The sequence below is a fragment of the Mus pahari genome, chromosome 10 (genome assembly GCF_900095145.1).
Source record: "Mus pahari chromosome 10, PAHARI_EIJ_v1.1, whole genome shotgun sequence".
NCBI lineage: Eukaryota > Metazoa > Chordata > Mammalia > Rodentia > Muridae > Mus > Mus pahari.
Window position 1 is genome coordinate 82,627,234 of NC_034599.1, and position 7,907 is coordinate 82,635,140.

The 7,907-nt window shown below is 43.7% G+C and overlaps 1 protein-coding gene across 3 annotated transcripts in view; it reads left to right on the plus strand.

Moving 5' to 3' along the window:
* Nucleotides 1-3,975: 3,975 nt before the first annotated feature.
* Nucleotides 3,976-7,907, plus strand: part of LOC110327895 (zinc finger protein 883-like) — a 25,018-nt gene continuing 21,086 nt past the window's right edge. For all 3 annotated transcript variants that reach the window (XM_029543768.1, XM_029543769.1, XM_029543770.1), the window contains exon 1: nucleotides 3,976-4,410. The gene's annotated coding sequence lies outside the window, so the exon portion shown is untranslated. The remainder of the gene's footprint in view (nucleotides 4,411-7,907) is intronic.

Consider the following 7,907-nt stretch of genomic DNA (forward strand, 5'->3'; position numbering starts at 1 on the left):
AAAAAGAAACAAACAAACAAAAAACCCAACCCTGCCCCCCCCAAACAACAGAATACACAAGATATAGTCCACAGAATTCAAAAGGCTCAACAAGCTGAAGTGCCAAGTGAGGATGCCTCAGTCCCACTTGGGAGAGAAAAGGGAGCAATCACAAGTGGAGAGAGGGAGAGACTTGGGAGGGAAAGTTGATGGGGTGGTGGGGCAGTGGGGGTAGAGAGGAACCTGATCTGGTATTGGGTGAGGGAAAAGGACTGAAGCCCTGAGGGCCAGCAGAAAGAATTTCATATCTTTATTGTTCATGTTCAGTTTCAAGAAAGTTTTTTTCTTTCAGATATCTTTTCTTCTTTTACCTAAATACACATTTCTTTATATTTTATTAATTGTTTATTTTATTTTATTTTTCTGAGACTGGGTTTCTCTGTGTAGCCTGAGTATCCTGGGACTTGTTCTGTAGACCAGGTTGGCCTTAAAATCAGAGAGCAGCCTACCCCCGTTTTCCGAGTGCTGGGATCAAAGGCGTGTAGTGCTACCGTGAGGCTTTAAGATTTCAGACATGCTTATTTCATTAGTTTAATTGTGTAATTGTTTCTGCGTGTATGCATATTTGTGTACTATATGTGTGTTGTGCCTGCAGAAGTCAGAAGACGGCATTGGGTCCCCTGGGACTGGAGTTGAGGATGGTTGGTTGTATCACATGCATTATGGCAATCGAACCCCAGGTCTTCGGTGAGGGAAGCCAGTGTTCTTAATCACTAAGCCCTCTCTCTCTTGCCCCAGTTATTAATTGTTTAACGTAAGTGTAATTGACATAATACTTTAGAATGGAACCCATTGACCTTTGAAACACAGACACCTCCTCCAGTGAGACCTTCAGCGTGGGAACACAGCGAAGCACTGCGAAGGTGACTTCCTTGGTGGAAGGCTTCCTCCTTCCTGGGAATCAGTCTGTATTCAGAGTAGGAAAGGAGCACCTTTGCTACCCATTTAAGCAGTGATCAGCCTCTATTTCACTCTGATGTTGTTAGAACCATGGGCATAATTACGGAGGGCCACATTACTGTGAATTATTCATACCATCCGTTATAGCTTCAAGCCCTCCGGGACTTTGACCCTTCCTTTCCTTAAAAGTTCTGGTACAAAGTGGTTTAGTAATGCAGGACATTCTGTGTTTGTGGAGTGATTTGATTTCAGATAGTTTCACATGCTACTGAAAACTATGTACAGACAAATGTATACAAGGAGCTTGTCACAAGAGGGCACCCCTGCTGCGTTCTTTAAAGTGAATGCCGTTCTGGATATTAATTCCAGAGGAATGATTATAGAGATGCAGTTTGGACCCACAGAATGAACTTGGAGCTCAGTTATTATCTGACAGCATGGGAAGTTCTGTTCATGAAAATTTATTAGTATCATAAGAGGATATTCATTTATTTAGGGTTTTGGAAGTAGGATTTCTCTGTGTAGCTTTGAGAAGTTCTGGAACTCACTGTGTAGATCAGGCTGGCCTTGAACTCAGAGGTCTGATAGCCATGCCTGGCTGTAAAAGGACTTTTAAAGATTATACAAAATTCAAATTATTATTTCTGTTTGTGATTTATTCAAGAGCTTCTTTAACTTAGGGTTCAATTACCTGCAGAGCACGGTGGTACACACCTTTAATCCAACACTCAGGAGGCAGAGGTTGGCAGATTTCTGTGAGGTAAAACCAGTTTGATACATGCAATGAGTTCTAGGATAGCCAGGGCTATATAGAGAAACCCTGTCTCAAGCAAAAAGATAAAAATAAAACTTAATTACCATTTTATTAACATCATATTCAGGGCTACAGTCATCTCAAGCTCCACGTGAGCTGGATCTTGGTTTCCAAGACTATTCCCATGGCTCCCTCTAGAGCCCAACCTGCAAAATGGCATTTGGCTTCCTTCAGGCCAAATGATAAAAGAAGAGGAAGAAAGAAGGCACAAATAGAGGCTACAGGTAGTTTCTTTATAAGACAGTCCTCCAAATGACTCTTCATTACTTTATTTGTTAGGAGTAAGTTATTAAGAGCCAGGCCTGGTGGTGCACACCTTTAATCTCAGCACTTGGGATGTAGAAGACAAGCAGATTCCTGTAAGTTTGAAGCCTTTATGTCTTTCACTCTACAAATAGAAAGATTTTCACGGAACTTCATTGAGATTATAGTGAATATTTAGTTTATGTTGAAAAATTCATCTTAATAATGTGTAACTCTGGGCAGGGATTGCTTAATTTATTTAGATTTTGTTTGACTCCTGAGTATGTCTCCCCGCCCCCCCCCCCTTTTTGAGACAGGTTTTTCTGTGTAGTTCTGGCTGTCCTGGAATTCACTATTTTGTTGACCAGGCTGGCCTCAAACACTTTTTTGTCTGACTCTGGAGTGCTGGGATTAAAGGCATGTGTCACCACATTTAGTTTGAATTTGTTCATTTTTGAAGATTTAAAAAAATGATCTCACCAGGCAGTGGTGGCGCATGCCTTTAATCCCAGTACTCTGAAGGCAGAGGCAGGACGATTTCTGAGTTCGAGGCCAGCCTAGTCTATAGCCTGAGTTCCAGGACAGCCAGGACTACACAGAGAAATCTCGACTCAAAAAAACAAAACAAAACAAAACAAATTTCAATTTTAGTGATTTTTTTAAATTTCAAATTTAAATTATTTCTAAGCATTATTGGCAACACACAACATAACTTTTGTCTCTTGTCAATTCACATAGTTTGTGGTTTCTTTTTATTACAATGGAGGTCCAAAATGTTGGTTTGATTTCAAAATGAACTTGAAAATTACTGTGTGCTGTACCAGAATGCTCAATTTGACGACACACTAGTGATGTAAATGGTTCATAGGCTTTAAGAAACACCAAGCAGGGCTGGAGAGATGGCTCAGTGGTTAAGAGCACCGACTGCTCTTTCAAATATTGTGTCTTTTTTTTTTTTTTATTGGCTTCTCTCTCTTTTTTTTTTCTTTTTTCTTTTTTAGATTTATTTATTATTATATCTAAGTACACTGTAGCTGTCTTCAGATGCACCAGAAGAGGGCGTCAGATCTCATTACAGATGGTTGTGAGCCACCATATGGTTGCTGGGATTTGAACTCAGGACTTTTGGAAGAGCAGTCGGTGCTCTTAACCACTGAGCCATCTCTCCAGCCCCCGACTGCTCTTTCAAGGGTCCTGAGTTCAAATCCCAGCAACCACATGGTGGCTCACAACCATCCGTGATGAGATCTGATGCCCTCTTCTGGTGCATCTGAAGACAGCTACAGTGTACTTACATATAATAATAAATAAATCTTAAAAAACAAAAACAAAAAACAAAAAACCAAACCACGAAGCATTCAGAGCCCCAGACCTTAGTAGGCTCTGAGACCTTAGCATAGCTGACTCCTGGACAGAAAACTCAGCAGGTAGACTACCATCTGCCAAAACTATAAGAAAAGCCTAATCCATCAAAGTCCATAGTTATGGGAAAGTCTCTAAATGTACCAAGCTTGCCTTCTGGCTCCTGTAGTTCTGCGTCTGGCTAATTGTTCTGAACTGAAATATATCAATCCGGGACATGGATTTTGTGGGGCTTCTCTGGTCTCCTGAACATCAAGGGTAGTTGCAGTCTGGCTACTAAGACTTTTTATTGGCTTAAACCCATGTCTAGTAGTCTTCTCTGGCGACTACCCTACAACAGATATCACACTGATATCTGATTCTAGGATGAACACACTGGAGCTTCCTTCTCAGGTTCTATACTACTTTGGGACACTTGGGGTTCACATGAGAGAAAGGTGAAGGAATTTCACATCGCGATTATCAAATAGGTACCAGATGTGAATCGAAGTCCACTGTTCTTGGTAATGCGATAGTGGACCCGGAGGAAAAATGTCCTTTTATCCTTACCATAGTTTCCCAGAGGCTCATGGGTAATGTAGTCCCTAACATAGAAGGCCCTCCCACACGGGAGCAGGTAAACAGCTCTGACATTTGGCTGGTAGGCATCTCTGTCCTACGCTCTCTTGGCAACTACCGCTTAGAAAGTCGCACCCAGGCTCCGTGCTGACGCCTTCGCTTGGGCTGCGAGTTTCTTGCAGGGTTTCTGAAGGCGGGTGGGATAAACGAAAAGAAGAGCGTGGTCTCGGAATCTTCGGGAAGCGGGACCCGTGCCTTCTACCTCAGGGCAACAGAAACATAGGTGGGTCTTGGAGGAGGGACTGAGTCGCAGTTCGAGGGCGGACGGCAGCAGCGGCTCAGGGGAAGGTGACTGTGAGATCCATCGCTCCCAGTCGGAACAGTCGGCCTGGACAGGGCTTTAATGGTTGCTTTATCCGAAGACTGCGCTAGGAGTGTTTGGATCTGTGATTCCAGCTGTCCAAAAGGGCCAATACAGACGCTCTGCCAAGGAGGTGAGAGCCCAAGATGGCGACTTGGGGGTGAGGGCGGTTCATGTCTGTGGATTGTCAGGGCCGGGAAGCCTCCAGTGTGAGCTCACATTCCAGCTCTTAATAGTGAAGAATCTTGCTACCTGCTTGGCATCCGTTTTTGGGAGGAGTTGGGGTGGAGAAAGACCGTTAATCTGAGACCGGACTATAAAACTGGGAATTTTTCACATGACCCAGAAATCCCAAACTGCGAGCCTGGGAAAATTGTAAATTGATACTACAGTGCTGGAGCCTGAAGGGGGAGGTCTGTGACACACAGCTGTAAGAAAGAGGGTGTTTGTTATCCCAATGTTATACCCTTATGTGTATTCGCAATTGTATTCGTCAGTTTTCCTGTCTCTTTATGAAGTGATGTTTTGGGGACTTCAGGTTTGAGCTCTTGAACAGCGGTTCTCATCGTGTGGATTCTCAACGTGAAAGGGTTGGGGGTGGATGGGTAGTGTCAAACGGCCCTTTCACAGGGGTTGAATATCACATAGATATTCTGCATATCAGAAGTTTACATTAGGATTCATAACATTTAACACAATTACTAATAATTTAATAATTATTAAAAATAATTTTGTTGTTGAGGGTTACCATAGCATGAGGAACTGAAGGTTGAGAACCACTGTCTTAGGTTTTGTTTAGTTTTTGGAAATGTCTAGTTACCAGAAATAAGAGGTTATCTCAGAAGATTCTAGTATTGTTATAGGAGCATTTTCTTGGGAACAAAGTAGGGAGGTTTCATGTTCTGAAGGAGGGTGTGCAACAGTAGGAATTCCATCCTCCTAGTGAGGAGGAAGACCATTAATAACAGACCAGGAGGCCCTGGGTCCTGGTAGGGAATTTACACCTGATCGAAGCCTTAGACTGCTTCACTGAACTCCATAGAACGGCAGGCCCCTGTGATACAGGCCCCTGTGATACAGGCTCCTTTGACTAACCCTGTACTGTGATTAACTGGGTCTGCCTACATTTTCATGGCAGAGATTGCATTTTTGCAAGTTACCTACCAATACATCATCATCATATGCTAACCTTTCAGAACAGGACAGGGCCAGTCTGGACTGTCAGGTTTTACCTTAGTGCTCACTCCTTGGTGGTGGCCAGCACAGGGAAGGTCTGCTGGGCTGTGAATGAATGCATCCCCCTTTAGACTAGAACACTTTACTTGACTGCAATAGAGCAACAGGCTGGGAAGTGCCAGTGTGCCACAGGCCCCAATAGGCTAATAGGGAGGGTAGAGGCAGGATGTACTTGTTCCTTTAGACAGAGGGTTATTTCACCTTAAGTTTTTTTTTTTTTTTAAAGATTTATTTACTTATTATATGTAAGCACACTGTAGCTGTCTTCAGACATTCCAGAAGAGGGAGTCAGATCTTGTTACAGATGGTTATGAGCCACCATGTGGTTGCTGAGATTTGAACTCCAGACCTTCGGAAGAGCAGTCGGGTGCTCTTACCCACTGAGCCATCTCACCAGCCCTCCCCTTAAGTTTTAATTTACTCTTATATATTACATCCCAACGGTAGATTCCCCTCCCTCTTCTTCTCCCAGCCCTACCCACTCCCTTCCATTCCTCCTCCATTTCCCTTCAGAGGAGGACTGGCCTCCTAGAGATACCAACCAAACATGGCATATCAAGTTGCGATAAGACTAGGCACCTCTCATATTAAGGCTGGGCAAGGCAACCCAGAAAGAGGAAAAGGGTTCCCAAAGCCGGCAAAAGTGTTAGAGCCAGCCGGGTGTGGTGGTGAACGCCTTTAATCCCAGCACTCGGGAGGCAGAGGCAGGCGGATTTCTGAGTTCGAGGACAGCCTGGTCTACAAAGTGAGTTCCAAGACAGCCAGGGCTATACAGAGAAACCCTGTCTTGAAAAACCAAAAAAAAAAAAAAAAAAAGTGTTAGAGCCAGACTGTTAGGAGTCCCACAAGAAGACCAAGCTACAAATCCATAAAGTATATGCTGAGTGCCTAGGTCAGACCCATGCAGGCTCCCTGATTGTAGGATTAGTCTCTCTGAGCCCCTGTGAATCCAGATTAGTTGATTCTGTAGGTTTTTTTGTAGTGTCCTTGACCCCTCTGGCTCCTATAATCCTTCCTCCCTGTCTTCTGCAGGATTCACTGAACTTCACCTAATGTTTGGCTGTAGGTCTCTGCATCTGTTTCCATGGAAACCTCATCTACTATGAGCAGACTATCATTAGGAAGCATTTTATTTCTTTATCTGGCCAAGCTCGTTTGGTTCTATTGTAGGTCTCTGGGCTGTCTGGCTTCTGGTTCCTTGCCCTCCAGGCAGTGTGTGTGGGGGGGTGGCTTAGAGGGAGTTTCTTTGTGTGTATTTCTCTGGGATGTAATACCTGCTATGTGAGGATCAGTCCATATGAGTCAGTGTGCAGCTGAGGGAGTTAAGCAAGGGCTAGCTATGAATGTAATTTCTAGCTGTGTGATGGCCATGCAACCAATCACAGTCGTGTGAAGATTTGCTAATGTGGACCTGCTCCACTGCAGGCAAGATCTATTATTAATTGCCTTTCCTCCACAGCTAGTGCATTTGAGCAGAGGCAGAGTAAAGGTGAAATTCTTAGATTTGCATGGCCTGAGCAATTACTGATCCCATTGCTTAGAACAAAATTTGGGCAAAGCTACCACCTTCTTCAGAAGCTGTCGACACATGGGTGGCAGTTAGGGGCTTGATCTTCAGGTGGATGCGGCTAGCTCTCCTCTACCAGCTACGCTGAAAAAGATAGGCCGGGTCGTGGAGAGTATTTTTTGGATCTGGAAGTTGTGATCTAGCTCACACCTGATTAAATCAGTGGTCAGTAAATGTATTTTTCCCTTCCTCTTCCCTCACTGTTTCCAGCCATGTGAGATCCCTTTTAAAGTAATTAACTGGTTAAAATTAATTAATTAATTTTGTGTGTGAGCATATTGTCTGCATGTATGTCTGTTTACCATGTCCATGCCTGGTGCCTGAAGAGGTCAGAGCAGGGCATTAGAACCCATAGATCTGGAGCTATAGGCTGTTGTGAACTGCTATGTGGGTTCTGGCAATTGGACCCTGGTCCTCTGGAAGAACGGCTAGCTGTTCTGTTAACTGCTGAGTATCTCTGTAGCCTCATGTGAGCTTTTTTTCATTTTTATTTTTTATTATTTATTTATTTATTTATTTATTTTAAGATTTATTTATTTATTGTATGTAAGTACACGGTAGCTGTCCTCAGACACCCCAGAAGAGGGAGTCAGATCTCGTTAAGGATGGTTGTGAGCCACCATGTGGTTGCTGGGATTTGAACTCTGCACCTTTGGAAGACCAGTTGGGTGCTCTTACCCGCCGAGCCATCTCACCAGCCCCTCATTTCTTTTATTTTTTTTTGAAGAATTTATTTGGGCTGGAGAGATGGCTCAGTGGTTAAGAGCACTGACTGCTCTTCCAGAGGTCCTGAGTTCAATTCCCAGCAACCACATGGTGGCTCACAA